The sequence below is a fragment of the Ranitomeya variabilis genome, chromosome 6, assembly GCF_051348905.1.
Source record: "Ranitomeya variabilis isolate aRanVar5 chromosome 6, aRanVar5.hap1, whole genome shotgun sequence".
Taxonomy (NCBI): Eukaryota; Metazoa; Chordata; class Amphibia; order Anura; family Dendrobatidae; genus Ranitomeya; species Ranitomeya variabilis.
Genome location: NC_135237.1, coordinates 280,005,672 through 280,024,081, shown reverse-complemented (window position 1 = coordinate 280,024,081; position 18,410 = coordinate 280,005,672).

Here is an 18,410-nt window from a genome sequence, read left to right as displayed (position 1 = left end):
ACGTATAAAACACCACGCTTCATACTTGCGGGTGTTGTAATATGGCCGCATACATAATGTGCCCATTATTAATCTCATATAAATGAGAATACCACTACAAACTCACAGCAGAATAATACTGCAGAAACACAGGGTCATTCTCCCTATCATCGGATTATCAAATAAGTGTAATCTTAATACAGCATATAAACATCTAATATAAAACAATTACTGGGATAATATTCACTGTGATAATAATCACAACACCAAATTATTCCTGTGTGGTTTAAGGAGTGTTTGTGTGGAATGTTTGTATCTCCAACACAGAAAGATTTTTAACCATTCTGTGTTTGCGCAGTTATCTGGGATACCAGAGAAACAGCTGTTGGGACCCCCCAAAACATCAGTGGGAAGCAAATGCAGCCAGTTTTTGCTGTACTGATTGATGAACCATGTGGATGATGATGTTTGTGAATGCATGTTGTGTGTGATTATGTAGGAGCCAGCTCCTGCTTGTCGTTTCTGCAATATTCACTATAGAATGTGTTCATTGTAAGAAGTGTAATGCTGTATATTCAAGCGATACTATTTATTTTGTAAGAAGTGTAATGATGTATAATCATCGTGCTATTTATTTTGTACGATGCAGCATTGATATTTATTTTGTAAGAAGTGTGTTGCTGTATATTCAAGCGATACTATTTATTTTGTACGATGCAGCAGCGAAATGTCTTTGAGATGTGTTTATTTTACAATAAAAATCTTTTACATTTTTACAATACCGTGTCTTTGCTTTTTATAAACGTATAAAACACCACGCTTCATACTTGCGGGTGTTGTAATATGGCCGCATACATAATGTGCCCATTATAAATCACATATAAATGAGAATACCACTAGCCGATAATACTGCAGAAACACAGCCTCACTCTCCCTATCATCGGATTATCAAATAAGAGTAATCTTAATACAGCATATAAACAGCTAATATAAAACAATTACTGGGATAATAGTCACTGCATCAAATACTGTGATAATAATATTAAACTATATCAAAAGGGGACAGCCAGACAAGGAGGGACAGCTGGCTGACAGGGAGGGGAGGGGTTACACACTTTGATAGGGGCGGGTCCACCTGTCAAATTGAGTTTGACGAAACCACCCGACGCTCTACTATTCATCCGCCTTAGACCCCTGTGGGAGATCACTCATCTCGCTAATTTAGTATTCATGATGTTAGGTGTCGAGTTCCCGCCACTGCATAGAGGGAATCTCGAGCCACCTCCGCTGTGGTCTCCCATTACTTCTTCAGCCACAGTGGACCCTGCTCAGCGGAGACATCGGTCCCAGTGTCTGGCTCAGGCAGATACTGTGTGCTTGGTTACTGCTGACCTTCCAAGCTCAGCCATTGTAACCAGCACTGTTCTGCGGCGAGCAGATGCTCCTGGGACTAAGTCCTGCTTTTCCGCTACTGAGCATGCCCAGGGGATGACCTTTCATTGGACTCAGGTTCCTATTGGACCACTAGAAAGGTCCTGGAGAGCTCTCTCTATAAAAGGTTTGCATGGCCGCATGGCCATGTGCTAGTATCAACCTATGTTTATGAGCTTAGCTACCTTGTGGTCTGTGTCTGCATGTGTTCAGGGTCGGCTGTATAGCCACTAGAATTCCGGCACCTCCGATGAGAAGTTTGTGTATGTGAATTTAGGGCTGGCGTATAGCCACTAGAATTCTGGCACCTCCGGAGAGGAGTTGTTTGTGTGCTATGCTGACTGTATGACCACTGTGTGCTACCTGCTCTGTTAGTTAGCTGTGATCCTCTGTGAGGTTAACAGGGCACAGCGTTATCCTAATCCCGGCGACTCTGTGAAGCAACAGAGCTCGCTCCTATACAGACCGGGTGACTGAACCCGTGTCTATTCAGGCGTTGTACCGCCATATAGTGCCGCCATATACTAGCAGCAGGTTCGTTCCACTCCTGAACGGTGGACCCCGGGCTGTGAATGCACCTATATAATCTCAATATGTACTCAGTGCGTTCCGCCAGCTCTAACAGTATACTAGTGACAGGGTCTGGCTAGTATGGCGGATGAACAGCGACTGCAGCGGTACATCCAGCAGCTGGAGGGCAGGTTGGCAGCTCTCCAGCGCACAACCTCAGCTGTGGATGTTACTGCAGTAGCTCTTCAGGCTGCTAGCGTGGCTGTAGCTAGTTTGTCCACTGCCTCCTCTATTCTGACCTTATCATGCCTCCCGCTGCCAGATAGGTACTCTGGCGATAGCAAGTCATGCAGGGGATTCGTGAACCAGTGTGCGATACACCTTGACCTCCTGGCTGCACGTTTCCACTCAGAGCGGGCTAAAGGGGGATTTATTATATCCCTCTTGTCGGACAGGGTGCTGGAGTGGGCTACGCCGCTGTGGGAGCGCGATGATCATGTGGTGCAGAGTGCTCCGTTGTTTCTGAGCACTCTGAAACAGGTTTTTTTGGGACCTTGAGTCACCCATGATATGGCGCTCCAACTGCTGGCATTGACCCAGGGTTCATTCATAGTCAGCCATTTTGCCATCCACTTCCAGACTTTAGCATCTGAGCTGGAGTGGCCAGATAAAGCCCTTATCCTTATATTTTGGAGGGGGCTGGCTGACCATGTGAAGGACGCTTTGGCCACCAGGGAGATTCCCGCCACACTGTAGGAGCTAATAACTGTATCAACTCACATTGACCATCCATTTTAGTGAGCCCAGTGTAGGCAGAGGTTTCGGCTGGCTCCCACCTTCACCAAACCTTTGGAATCTCGAGTCCGGGCGTCCGAGTCACATGAGGTTATGGAGGTGTCACGAGCAGGATCTAAGTCCCGGACCGCTCATGCACTAAAGCTCTGTCATGTTTGCCGGCAGTCAGGGCATCTTGCCTCCAGATGTTCCCAGTGGTTAGGAAAACGTCAGCGTCTAGTGGTTGTTGGAGAAGGTACACTAGACACGGCGACATTTTCCTCCAAACTGTCCTTCAAGGGGACAATTAATATAGGCCCATCCACTCTTACAGTCGAGCTTTGCATGGATACTGGGACGGAGGGGAATTTTATGTACTCTGCCTTCTCCCAACGCCACACAATATCCCTGGTGATGCTCGCCAAGCTGGTGACTGTACAAGTGGTGAATAGGTCGACACTGCCCTCATAAATAGCACACCAGACAATCCCAATTTCATTATCTATGTCGACATCCCATCAGAAGATTATTTCCCTTCTTGTCTTTCCCGAGGGAATAGATGAGATTCTGCTAGGGATACCCTAGTTATGTTACCATTCCCCTCAAATAGAGTGGTCCTCAGGGAGAATTTTGGGATGGAGTGAATCTTGTGGGGGCTGATGTCTGAGGGAGTGCATTCAGGTTGCTACTAATGAAGTACCCACAGATCTTTCCTTTCTCCCCAAGCACTATTGGCCCTATGCGGACGTATTCTCCAAGAAGAAGGAGACCCTTCCGCCCCACCACCCCCATGACTGTCCTATTGACCTCTTGCCTGGGGTCGAGTCTATCCCCTGTCTTTGGAGACGGAGGCGATGTCCAAATACATCCAGGAGAATCTGGCAAGAGGATTAATTAGGAAGTCAGTGTCACCTGCAGGAGCTGGGTTCTTCTTCATGCAGAAGAATGGAGAACTACATCCATGCATTGATTACAGGGGTCTTAACGCCATCACCATCAAGAACAAATACCCTCTGCCTCTGACATCAGAGCTATTAGATAAGTTGCAGGGAGCAAGGGTATTTACTAAACTTGATCTGAAGGGTGCTTACAACCTGATTCGCATCGGTGAGGGGGACAAATGGAGATGGAGATGTAGTCTATCTGGATGATATTCTCATCTACTCTCCAGATATAGACTCCCACCGGAGAGATGTTTGCAAAGTCTTCAATCTCCTATGGGCAAACTCCCTCTACGCCAAGTTTCAGGAGTGTGTGTTTGAGCAGGAGTCCTTGCCTTTCCTTGGCTATATCATCTCCGCCCAGGGATTGGATATGGATCCTGCCAAGCTACAGGCTGTGATGGACTGGCAGGAACCCCATTCTCTCAAAGTGGTGCAGCGCTTTATGGGGTTCATTAATTACTATCGCCAGTTCATTCCCGACTTCTCAACTTTGGTAGCTCCCTTGGTTGCCCACATCAAAAAGGGAGCAAATCCCAAATTGTGGTCGGAGGAGGTATCCAAGGTCTTCCTCTCTATTAAGTCCCACTTTGCTAGCGCTCCCATTCTACATCGCCCCAATATAGATAAACCTTTCATAATGGAGGTGGATGCCTCATCTGTCGCTGCTGGAGCAGTCCTATTCCAAAAGGATGCCTAAGGTCGGAAGCATCCTTGCTTCTTTTTCTCTAAGACCTTCACACCGGCAGAGAGGAATTATTCCATCGGGGACAGGGAGTTGCTAGCCATGAAGTTGGCTTTCTCGGAGTGGAGACACCTCCTGGATGGGGCTCGCTTTCCCTTCCAAGTTTACACCGACCACAAGAATTTGGTCTCTATATATAGACTGCCCAGCGGCTAAATTCTCGCCAGGCCAGATGGTCCCTGTTCTTCTCCCAGTTCCATTTTACCCTCCATTTTCTCTCCAGGGAGAAGAACATTCATGCCGAAGCTCTCTCCCGCTCCATAGTGTCATCAGCGGAGGGGGAAGCTCAGCTGATTGTCTCTTCAGAGAGCCTGAGGACCTAGGCTCCAGTTTCGCTAGAGTCTGCGACCAGAGGTCCTCTCTTGGGCTCACTTGTCCAGGGTGGGTGGACACTTTGGGACCAAAAGGATATCTGAGCTTCTGGTGAGGACGTACTGGTGGCCGCATATGGCCCGTGACATTGGAGAGACTATAATCGGACGTGTGCCAAGAATAAGTCTCCTCAACAACGGCCAGCTGGGTTACTTTACCCCCTACCAGTGGCAGACAGGCCCTGGGAGATGGTCGGGATGGACTTTGTGCTGGGCTTACCCAAGTCCCAAGGCTGCCCCATCATTTGGGTAATCACTGACCATTTTTCTAAAATGGTGCACTTGGTGCTTCTTCCACGGCTACCTTCTGCATGGGCCTTGGCAGCATTGTTTATAAAACACATTTTCCGCCTACACAGTATGCCGGACAAAATTTTCAGTGACCGGGGTCCCCAGTTTGCGTCTCGGTTCTGGAGAGAGCTCTGTTGTCTACTCAGCATCGAGCTGAATCTCTCTTCAGCATACCATCCCGAGGCGAATGGGTTGGTAGAGAGGGCCAACCAGATCTTGGTCACATATCTGCTACATTTTGTTTCTGCTAGGCAGAATGACTGGGCATCCTTGCTACCATGGGCGGAGTTTGTGCTAAACAGCGCCGTAGCCGACTCCACTGGTCTGACTCCATTCATCATTAATTACGGCCAGCGTCCGCGGGTTCCTGTGCCTATGCCCGTGTCTACCGCCGATTCCACGGTGGCCGACTGGGCTGTGGAGGCATGGGACATTTGGGACCGCACTCAGGATGCCATCCGGGCCTCCAAGGAGAAAACGAGGTCCTCCGCCGATGCACATCGGCGCCCTGCTCTGACCTTTGCTCCTGGCGACTTAGTGTGGCTCTCTGCCCGTAACATCAGGCTGCGAGTTGAGTCCACTAACTTTGCACCTCTCTACTTGGGTCCCTTCAAGGTCCTGACGGTTAATCCTGTGGTCTACCGTCTGGCCCTTCCTCCACGCCTAGATGTCACCGACACCTTTCATGTGTCTCTTCTAAAGCCCGTTCACATGTCCCGGTTTTCTGAGTCATCTGCCAGGACATCGGGTTCATCTACGGATGATTATAAAGTAAACGCTATCTTGGGGTGTAAGGTGGTACGTGGCAGAAAATTTATTTGATGGATTGGAAGCACTATGGCCCAGAGGACAGGTCCTGGGAGCCTGCTGAGCACATTCGGGCTCTGCAACTCATTGCTGTCTTTGAGAGTAGCAAGGACCAAGGTGGGGGGCCCCAGGAGGGTGGGTAATGTTAGGTGTCGAGTTCCCGCTGCTGCACAGGGAATCTCGAGCCACCTCTGCTGCAGTCTCCCATTCTTCTTCAGCGGAGACGTCGGTCCCAGCGTCTGGCTCCGGCAGATACTGTGCGCTTGGTTACTGCTGATCTTCCAGGCTCAGCCATTGTAACCAGCACTGCTCTGCGGTGAGCAGATGCTCCTGGGACTAAGTCCTGCTTTTCTGCTACTGAGCATGCCCAGGGGACGACCTCTCATTGGAGGTCGTGGGTCACATGCTTAGGTCCTGAAACGGTTCCTATTGGACCACTAGGAAGGTCCTGGAGAGCTCTCTCTATAAATGGTTTGCATGGCCGCACGGCCATGCGCTAGTATCAACCTATGTTTATGAGCTTAGCTACCTTGTGGTCTGTGTCTGCATGTGTTCAGGGTCGGCTGTATAGCCACTAGAATTTTGGCACCTCTGGAGAGGAGTTTGTGCATTTGAATTTAGGGCTGGTGTATAGCCACTAGGATCCCGGCACCTCTGGAGAGGAGTTGTTTGTGTGCTATGATGACTGTATGACCACTGTGTGCTACCTGCTCTGTTAGTTAGCTGTGATCCTCTGTGAGGTTAACAGGGCACAGCGTTATCCTAATCCCGGCGACTCTGTGAAGCAACAGAGCTCGCTCCTATACAGACCAGGTGACTGAACCCGTGTCTATTCAGGCGTTGTACCGCCATATAGTGCCGCCATATACTAGCAGCAGGTTCGTTCCACTCCTGAACGGTGGACCCCGGGCTGCAAAAGCACCTATATAATCTCAATATTTACTTGGTGCGTTCCTCCAGCCCTAACACATGATTTGCAAGTAATGAGGCAAGGCAAGGTCTATATTCACTTTTAGGATCACTAGATTTCCTGTCCTCTTGCTCTCTGAAGAGGCTATATTTGCACTCTTACACCATAAAACCATCTTTTCTACATTTTTAAATAGTAGTTTTGAGTGATCTCTCTAAACTTCTCAAAAGCAAATTCTAAATATCAATGAACAGCTTTGTGTTAGGGTAAGAAAATCAACTCTGGTGTCCAAAGGCTAAAGATTTCTCACACAAAGTTTGTCAGATAAACTAAAAACTTAAAAATAAACCAAGCATATTCAGTGACCTGTCCTTGTTTTCTCATGTGTTTGCAGAAAAACTTCTTTTGCTCATTTACCTTAAGGGACATCCTAGTATGAATCTTATCTCTCTGACAGCTCTTTCATAGTTTCCTTAGCAAGCATCAATTTCTGTTTTCCTCTGCTAGGGTACCTTGGGGCACATTGGTATGTTGTGTTCTCATTTCACATTGTCCCAGCTGGGAAAAGTGTTAGCAGGTTCGATTTCTACGCTGGTGATAATAAACTGTACCCTTCTGTGAGATTTCATCTGCTACTAAGTACCAGAGACTGTCAATGGTCTTTGCTGCCATATCTCAACCCTTTACAATATTTCATTCAAGTTCTTGCATTTTACATTTATTTTTCTCATTTCATTATGTAATTAAAAAACCACAAATGAAGACTTTCTCTTAATTTTCATTAACATTCATAATTACATAACATATGTAACATAAATTAACATTCATGATTACAAATCACTTGTACCAAAATATCTCCCTATATCCAATTGCATATTTCCTACAGTGCTTCAAAATATATTACAGCTATATATGCAACGTGAAATTAAAAAAAAATACAAGTTAAACCATTGGCCTATGCAACTTTTAGAATGGCTCTAATCCATTGCAGTACTTTTTTATCCTGCAGATTTAATTAACGTAATCAAATATAGAAACATTAGATTTATATGCATAGTTGATATTATTACATAAAAAGTAAACGTATAGAGAAGACCATAATTACTGAAGCAAACCATCATCTACAGACAGTGGATGGGGTCACCTTCACACAAGTAAATTTATAAATGTGACAAGATAGAAAACATTCTTGCTTATTGGAATGGTGTTGCCCATCATATGCCCATACCAAGATAAATGACATCTGAATTCCAGCTGATTGCTTTGGCGATTTAAAACAGTGAATTACACAATCTTGTAGGGGGTTTAACCTCTCCATACCCCAGTGGATATGTTTAGTCTTTTCTCATGCAACTGTCTGAGCTGCAAATCCCTTTTTATAACATGTATATGTTATAATAGGACATACAGTGGATACGGAAAATATTCAGACCCCTTTACTCATTGTTTCATTGCAGCCATTTGGTAAATTCAAAAAAGTTCATTTTTTCTCATTAATGTACGCTCTGCATCCCATCTTGACTGAAAGAAAAAACAAATGTAGACATTTTTGCAAATTTATTAAAAAAGAAAAACTGAAATATCACATGGTCATAAGTATTCATACTCTTTGCTCAGTATTGAGTAAAAGCACCCTTTTGAGCTAGTACAGCCATGAGTCTTCCTGAGAATGATGCAACAAGTTTTTCACACCTGGATTTAGGGATCCTCTTCCTTTCAGATCCTCTTCAGTTCCATCAGGTTGGATGCTGAACGTTGGTGGACAGCCATTTTCAGGTCTCTCCAGACATGCTCAATTGGGTTTAGGTCAGGGCTCTGGCCAGTTGAGAATGGTTACAGACAGGGGCGTAACTACCGCGGTCGCAGCGGTCGCCATTGCGACCGGGCCCCGCAGGTCAGGGGCCCCGGGCCGGCAGGTCTGAGCAGGGCCAGGCTGGCCATCGGGCACTTCTGGCAAATGCCAGAAGAGCCGATGCCAGTAGTGGGCCGCTGCACTGTTCCTCCCCCGGAACCCCCCCAGTGCCGCCGCCGCCGCCGCATTTAACTATACCGGCGTCTATGACACCGGTATAGTTCAATGCAATGATGGGAGGAGAGAGCGTCACCTGACGCTTCCTCTCCCATCATTCCCCGCTCTGCCTCTGACAGTACACTGCGGGTGCGCGATGACGTCATATCATCGCGCACCTGCAGTGTCCTGGGCAGACTGCAGCCGCCAGGAGCAGCGCGGGCAAAAGGAAAGGTGAGGAGAGTTTTTTTTTTTTTTCTTTTTAACCGGACTGTGGGGCCATTATCGGGGGGGGGGGGGATGAGATGAGATGTGGGCTGTGCTCTATATACCCCTGTGCGGGCTGTGCTGTATATACCCTTGTGGGGGCTGTGCTGTATATATCCCTGTGCGGGCTCTGCTGTATATACCCCTGTGGGGGCTGTGCTGTATATATCCCTGTGCGGGCTCTGCTGTATATATCCCTGTGCGGGCTCTGCTGTATATACCACTGTGCGGGCTCTGCTGTATATACCACTGTGCGGGCTCTGCTGTATATACCACTGTGCGGGCTGTGCTGTATATAACACTGTGCGGGCTGTGCTCTATATACCACTGTGCGGGCTCTGCTGTATATACCACTCTGCGGGCTGTGCTGTATGTACCACTGTGCGGTCTGTGCTGGATATACCACTGTGCGGTCTGTGCTCTATATACCACTGTGAGGGCTGTGCTGGATATACCACTGTGCGGTCTGTGCTGGATATACCACTGTGAGGGCTGTGCTGGATATACCACTGTGCGGTCTGTGCTGGATATACCACTGTGCGGTCTGTGCTGTATATACCACTGTGCGGGCTCTGCTGTATATAACACTGTGCGGGCTGTGCTGTATATACCACTGTGCGGTCTCTGCTGGATATACCACTGTGCGGGCTGTGCTGGATATACCACTGTGCGGGCTGTGCTGGATATACCACTGTGCGGGCTGTGCTGGCACCCAACACCATGTTGCAGTGCAGGAGATTCCTGCAACAGTCCGAGGCGTATCTAGGGGAAGCGGGGCGGGGGAAGGTGGGGGGGTTGCGGGGGCGGGGGAAGGTGGGGGGGTAGGGGGGGGGCCCCATTTGGAAGTTCGCACCGGGGCCCATAACTTTGTAGTTACGCCACTGGTTACAGAGTTGTTCTGAAGCCACTCCTTTGTTATTTTAGCTGTGTGCTTAGGGTCATTGTCTTGTTGGAAGGTGAACTTTCGGCCAAGTCTGAGGTCCAGAGCACTCTGGAAGACATTTTCATCCAGGATATCTCTGTTCTTGGCTGCATTCATGTTTCCTTCAATGGCAACCAGTTGTACTGGCCCTGCAGCTGAAAAATAACCCCATATTATGATGCTGCCACCACTATGTTTCACTGTTGGGATTGTATTGGGCAGGTGATCAGCAGTGCTTGGTTTTCTCCACACATACTGTACCACTTAGAATTATCACCAAAAAGGTCTTTCTTCATCTCATCAGACCAGAGAATCTTATTTCTCATAGTCTTGGAGTCCTTCATGTGTTTTTTAGCAAACTCTATGCAGGCTTTCATATGTTTTGCACTTAGGAGAGGCTTCTGTCATGCCACTCTGACATAGAGGCCTGACTGGTGGAGGGCTGCAGTGATAGTTGACTTTGTGGAACTTTCTCCCATCTACCTACTGCATCTCTGGAGCTCAGCCACAGTGATCTTGGGGTTCTTTTTTACCTGTCTCACCAAGGCTCTTCTCCTATCATTGCTCAGTTTGGCTGGATGGCCAGGTGTAGGAAGACTTCTGGTGGTCCCAAACATCTTCAATTTAAGGATTATGGAGGCCACTGTGCTCTTAGGAACCTTGAGCACTGCAGAAATTCTTTTGTAACCTTGCCCAGATATGTGCCTTGCCACAATTCTGTCTTTGAGCTCCTTGGCCAGTTCCTTTGACCTCATGATTCTCATTTGGTCTGACATGCACTGTGATCTGTGAGGTCTTATATAGACAGGTGTGTACCTTTCCAAATCAAGTCATATCAGTTTAATTAAACAGCTGGACTCCAATGAAGGAGTAGAATCATCTCAAGGAGGATCACAAGGAAATGGATAGCATGGGACTTAAATATGAGTGTCTGAGCAAAGGGTCTGAATACTTATGACCATGTGATATTTCATTTTTTCTTTTTTAATAAATTTGCAAAAATTTCTACATTTCTGTTTCTTTTCAGTCAAGATGGGATGCAGAGTGTACATTAATGTGAAAAAATGAACTCTTTTGAATTTACCAAATGGCTGCAATGAAACAAAGAGTGAAAAATGTAAAGTAGTCTGAATACTTTCTGTACCGACTGTATATACTAAAGTTGTTTTAGTGAGAGAAAGCTGGGGGAGCAAGCAAGGTTATCCAGGCAACAGTGTTATATGATGCCAGTGCTTATCTAGTATTACTGTGAGAAGGTGAAACACTTTAGGGGCTCAAGTTATAAATCCAGCTTCTGAAGCTCCTCAGTTTGGGGGGTACAACAAAGAAATTAATTGTAGGAAATGTGACTGTGCTGTGCTGCTGGTCGGTATGAAATAAGAAACAACCAGAGAATCCATGGTTTAGTGAAATGATTGACTTTTATCCCAACGCGTTTCAAAGTATCGATAACTTCTTAATTGGGAAAAATCACAGAAAGGTTGTCCTAGTGACTGTTTCAGACCACAGATATGCAATGAAGAAAATTAGTGAAAAACTCTAGTGGAATTTTGGTTTAAAATGCCATTTGGGGAGTTTTATGTAGCCATTTTAAGACCATTTATAGACAGACCTGTATTTTCTGCTAATATATTCTGCATTTATTTGGTTAATTTTATATACTTTTATTTATTGCACTGAAAATATAATTCATCGTATAAAAGCTACCAGAATATTTGTTGATGAGCATAATCATGTCTGTCCAGCATTTGACTGGTGCACCTTGGGCCCACCAGAGAAAATCATTCTTGGGGCATACTATGTAGCTACATAGAAATAAATACAAGACCACCAATTGTGCGGTAAAACACGCTAATATCAGGGTATAATATAAGGTAGTACACATCTTAATTATGTAGCAGGGGTTTGGGTAGCCCCCTCATAGAAAATAAAGTAGCCCCCCTCATAGAATATAATGTAGCTCCCTTCATAGAATACAATGTAGCCTCCGTCATAGAATATAATGTAGCCCCCCTCATAGAATATTATGCAGCCCCCTCATAGGGCACCCCACAAAATATAATGTAACCCCTCATAAGATATAATACAGCCCCCCCCATAGAATATACTGTAACACCCTCATAAGGTTTAATGCAGCCCCCATAGGGCATTATCCTGCCCCCTCAAATAGTATGATGTAGCCCCCAGAATATAATGTTGTCCCCTGAGAGAATAATGCAGCCTCCACACAGAATATAATGCAGCCCCCCACAGAATGTAATGGCCCTCATAAAGTATAATGCAGCCCCCCTCATAAGGAATAATGCAGCCCCCGTCCACCTCCATCATTGTTCTCCCCTCCACCCCCCATCATTGTCCTTATCACCACCTCCATCATTGCCTTTTCACCCACCACCCCTATCATTGCCCTTTCCACCACCTCAATCATTGCCTCCTCCCCCACCACCTTTACACCACAACCATTTTTGCTTTCTCCCCATCACCCCATCATTGCCCATTTCAACACATCCATCATTGCCTTCCCCCACCACCCCCATTATTGTCCTTTCCACCACAACTATCATTGTTTTCTCCTCACAACCATCATTGCCCATTTAAACACCTCCATCATTGCCCATCTCAACACCTCCATCATTGCTTACCCCCACCACCCCATCATTGTTCTTTCCACAACAACCATCATTGCTTTCTCCCCCACCCCCCATAATTGCCCATTTAAACACCGGGGTGGTGGGGTAGGCAATGATGGAAGTGTTGAAATGGGCAATGATGGAGGTTGTGGAATGGGCAATGATGGGTGGTGGGGGAGAAGGCAATTATGGTTGTGGGGGAGGCAATGAGGGAAGTGTTGAAATGTCCTTTCCATTACAAAACGCATTGCTTTCTCCCCCATCACCCCCATCATTGCCCATTTCAACACCTCCATCAATGCCTACCCCCACCACACCATCATTGTCTTTTCCACCACAACCATCATTGCTTTCTTCCCCACCACCCCCATCATTGCCCATTACAACACCTCCATTATTGACTCCCACACCTCATCATTGCCCATTCCACCATCTCCATCATTGCCCATTTCAACACCTCCATCAATGCCATCCCACACCACCCCATCGTCCTTTCCACAACCATCAACATTGCCTTCTCCCCGCCATTGCTCTTTCCATCACCTACATCATTGCCAATCTCCAATACACACATCTCCAATACACACACAGCACCGCATACACACGCATGCACGCATGCAGACAGACGCACAGCATTACTCACTTCACAGAAAGTTCCCTGCAGCTGCAGCATATCCTAGCAGCATCTCCATCGCCGGCAGCTTTCTGTCTGAAGCAGCCGCATGCTGAATGATGACATCATCCAGCCACGCTGTGCCAGACAGGAAGCGCCGGGCAGTGGGCAGGAAGCAGGATGGCTTTGGATCCCTGCAGCTCCGCTCCGCTGCCAAGCTGCAGGGGTTGCTCCCTGCCCACCTTTTGCCCTCAAGGTTAGCTGCCCTGCAGGGGTGCACCTGCACCAGTTTTACATGCGGACAGTGTTAGCCACAGCCTGCGGCTAACACTTCCCGCTATTAAAGTGAAATGAAAATTCACTCCTCTCCATGCCCATGGGGGCGTGGGGAAGTGTGAATATTCATTTCTCTTTAGCAGCGGGTACAGGCTCCTGTCTCCAGCTGCTGCTCCACAGGCACCGAGCGGGACCCCTTGACTCAGGGGCCCCATAGCTGCTGAGTGTGCTGCTATTAGTGACACGCCACTGGCTGGGGGCCCCTGGAGCAGTGGGGGCCCTAGGCAGCTGCTAGCCAGTATGTCAGAAGGTGTCAGTGCCTGGGCCCACCGGAGAATCCTCCTGTTCTCTGGTGGGCCAGTCCGACCCTGTGTCTATATGTTCACACATCATGCAAGAGTAAATTGTGTAACTTATTTTCGTAGAGCATTTTATAAAATTATAATATTGAAAAAAAATAGTTACAAATGTACAATATTAAGCATGCCATTGATTGTCCAACATGTTCCACACATGTAGAACTGTAAACATTTCGTGCTGAAACGAAAATATTTGGAGTACTTTGCTCACTCAATTTCATTAAATCATTTGCTTTGTCAGGATCAGCCACATCATTCATTTCAAAGGTATCACTTATCAGATATTCAAGAGTCAAAGATGGCCTTTCACATATGCATGGATATGCTTCTAGGAGCTTCCTGCAACTTATACATCACATCATTTACCGTGAATTAATCTCAGTGCCTCTGAGTCATTAAAGAGTAGTTGTCACTTCTGTGGCAGATACGCCTTGTTATGTAGATACTACACAAGGCTTGTCTCATAAAAATATTCCTCTCGTACAGTTTTGAAGCGATTCTTTATAACTTAAAACTTAGAGTGACAGCATTTCCAGTGTGCGCAGTGCATACTGATCAGCCAAGTGTCTGTCCTCAATCCATCCAATGAGTTTTTTGCTACTATTCGCCCTAGGTGTTTAGTTTTTTATTATTACAGAGTTTAAAGATGTAGCATGGGAATATCTTAAAAAAGGATAATCCACTTTGAATAATCTCTACATGTTCTTAGAGTCCCTTGACAATAAGCTGATCACATAGGGTCCAATACATACAGTTAGGTCCATATATATTTAGACACAGACAACATTTTTCTAATTTTGGTTATAAACATTACCACAATAAATTTTAAACAAAACAATTCAGATGCAGTTGAAGTTTAGACTTTCAGCTTTCATTTGAGGGTATCCACATTAAAATTGGATGAAGGGTTTAGGAGTTTCGACTCCTTAATATGTGCCTCCCTGTTTTTAAAGGGACCAAAAGTAATTGGACAGATTAAATAATTTTAAATAAAATGTTCATTCCTAGTACTTGGTTGAAAACCCTTTGTTGGCAATGACTGCCTGAAGTCTTGAACTCATGGACATCACCAGACGCTGTGTTCCCTCCTTTTTGATGCTCTGCCAGGCCTTCACTTCGGTGGTTTTCAGTTGCTGTTTGTTTGTGGGCCTTTCTGTCTGAAGTTTAGTCTTTAACAAGTGAAATACATGCTCAATTGGGTTGAGATCAAGTGACTGACTTGGCCATTCAAGAATATTCCACTTCTTTGCTTTAATAAACTCCTGGGTTGCTTTGGCTTTATGTTTTGGGTCATTGTCCATCTGTAGTATGAAATTACAACCAATCAGTTTTGCTGCATTTGGCTGGATCTGAGCACACAGTATGTCTCTGAATACCTCAGAATTCATTCGGCTGCTTCTGTCCTGTGTCACATCATCAATAAACACTAGTGACCCAGTGCCACTGGCAGCCATGCATGCCCAAGCCATCACACTGCCTCCGCTGTGTTTTACAGATGATGTGGTATGCTTTGGATCATGACTGTACCACGCCTTCGCCATACTTTTCTCTTTCCATCATTCTGGTAGAGGTTGACCTTGGTTTCATCTGTCCAAAGAATGTTCTTCCAGAACTGTGCTGGGTTTTTTAGATGTTTTTTAGCAAAGTCCAGTCTAGCCTTTTTATTCTTGATGCTTATGAGTGGCTTGCACCGTGCAGTGAACCCTCTGTATTTACTTTCATGCAGTCTTCTCTTTATGGTAGATTTGGATATTGATACGCCTACCTCCTGGAGAGTGTTGTTCACTTGGTTAGCTGTTGTGAAGAAGTTTCTCTTCACCATGGAGATTATTCTGCGATCATCCCCCACTGTTGTCTTCCGTGGGCGCTCAGGTCTTTTTGCATTAATGAGTTCACCAGTGCTTTCTTTCTTTCTCAGGATGTACCAAACTGTTGATTTTGCCACTCCTAATATTGTAGCAATTTCTCGGATGGGTTTTTTCTGTTTTCGCAGCTTAAGGATGGCTTGTTTCACCTGCATGGAGAGCTCCTTTGACCGAATGTTTACTTCACAGCCAAACCTTCCAAATGCAAGCACCACATCTCAAATCAACTCTAGGCCTTTTATCTGCTTATTTGAGAATGACATAATGAAGGGATTGCCCACACCTGTCCATGAAATAGCCTTGGAGTCAATTGTCCAATTACTTTTGGTCCCTTTAAAAACAGGGTGGCACATGTTAAGGAGCTGAAACTCCTAAACCCTTCATCCAATTTTAATGTGGATACCCTCAAATGAAAGCTGAAAGTCTGAACTTCAACTGCATCTGAATTGTTTTGTTTAAAATTCATTGTGGAAATGTCTATAACCAAAATTAGAAAAATGTCATCTCTGTCCAAATATATATGGACCTAACTGTAATTTACGGTTTGTTGCCACTTTTATTTTTTTATCCTGTGGTTTTTTATCCTGACTTTTTTTGCACCAAATTCATCAAAATGGCACACACGACTCATGAATTTTGCGCAAAGTAAAGAATGTTCTTTTTTTTCTATCTTTAACTATTTTGGTCAAAAATATTATTCAATAACTCATGTATTTCATATATCTTTTTCATCTTTTTTCCTTGCAGATTTACCATCTTTTGCAGGGTGCCATCGGGCCTATTAATGTTGGCAGGGAAAATTGGGGTGCCTGTCTTGTGGGGTGAAATTATATAGTGTGGAGTAGCCTGCCTGAGCTAACAGGAATGAATAGCCCCAAAGTACACACAGAGGACCGCATGTGAATCAGCAAGATGTGAGAATCAACAAAGTCCTCCAACACCAATAGTCTCAAATATAAAGTAATTTTATTCATATACAAAACTTTAAGAACAATTAAAATTTAGGAGATTCAAGTAAACCATATACATGATGGCAAAACGCAAACGCTGGACATATTGACAGAATTGTGCCTTAAATAGGGCGATATAGTGTATGCCACATCCTAAAATAATAATACAACCAATCTGAACAGGGATGTAAACACGATCACATACAAAAAGTAAAGTGCATAGTGAAAAAACGGTTGAATTAATTGTGCAGGTATAGGGTGTCTGAAAACATAAGGTAATGCACAGTAGCAAATAAATAACTCGCACTATTAGTATAGTACCAAACCGAGTTTGTAACTGAAGACAAGACATAGCAAAAACACATAACGCAATAGGATCATTATAGTATATAACCTTCAGAGAGAAATAAAACCAATAATAATGTGCACACCATAACTCAAGGTAGCCAGGTATAAAGATGGTAATATCAGATCTAGAAACCCAGAGTTGTTATAATTACCCTATATAAGTACATATCCAGCATACCCCTTAACGTGCGTTTCAATCTTGTATCTTCCTCAGAAGGGATTTATTTATTTGCTACTGTGCATTATCATATGTTTTCAGACACCCTATATCTGCACAATTAAGTCAACCGTTTTTGCACTATGCACTTTACTTTTTGTATGTGATCTTGTTTACATCCCTGTTCAGATTGGTTGTGTGATTATTTTAGGATGTGGCATACCCTATATCGCCCTACTTAAGGCACAATTCTGTCAATATCATGTCCAGCGTTTGCATTTTTCCATCATGTGTATGGTTTACTTGCATCTCCTAAATTCTAATTGTTCTTAAAGTTTTGTATATGAATAGAATTACTTTATATTTGAGACTATTGGTGTTGGAGGATTTTGTTGATTCTCATGTCTTGCTGCCTGATCTAACAATATGGGCATCAATAATAGGCTGCAAGCCAGACACTGTGCACTACACAGTGTCTGTGTGACTGGTGCCCTATACAAGCCTTATTCGTATGCATTTGTAATACGACTAGTGTTGAGCATTCCGATACCGCAAGTATCGGGTATCGGCCGATATTTGCGGTATCGGAATTCCGATACCGAGTTCCGATATTTTCAAGATATCGGATACCGGAATCGGAAGTTCCCATAATTCAGAGCCAGAATTCAGCCAATGAGGAATGTTTAGAAGTGTGGGCACATCCTGTTCTGCATGGTAGGCATGTAACTACTGGCATGGCTGTGATTGGCTGCTGAAATGATGTCATGATGCACTATAAAAGTCGCCGCCGCCATTTTGGGCTCACTCTGCTGTGAATTCAGTTAGGGACAGGACGCTGTGTTCTGACTGAGGGCCAGTTTAGAGATAGCGATTTGCTTCATTGTGCTTTACCCAGGCTAATTTAGCAACCGCTGTGTGAGAACCTTGCTTTTGCCTTGCAGCGCTGTTCACAGCTGTCTGCAAGGTCTCTGTGTGTGTGAGTGCAGCTCACTCTGTAGTCTGTCTGCAGAAACAGCTGGTTGTAGTCAGCTCAGGGTGCGTCACTGCCTCATAACGTTCCATTGTCCTTTTTTGCAATTAGTGCAGCCTGCTGCACATTTTTTTCACATTTATCCTATTAGTGGCTTTCCATCCGTATCCTGCTAGATTGTGGAAAAACACTATATAGGATTACATAGAGAAGCTTTTTTTGGCCTTGCAGCGCCGTTTACGGCTGTCTGCAAGGTCTGTGTGTGAGTGTAGCTCGCTCTGTAGTC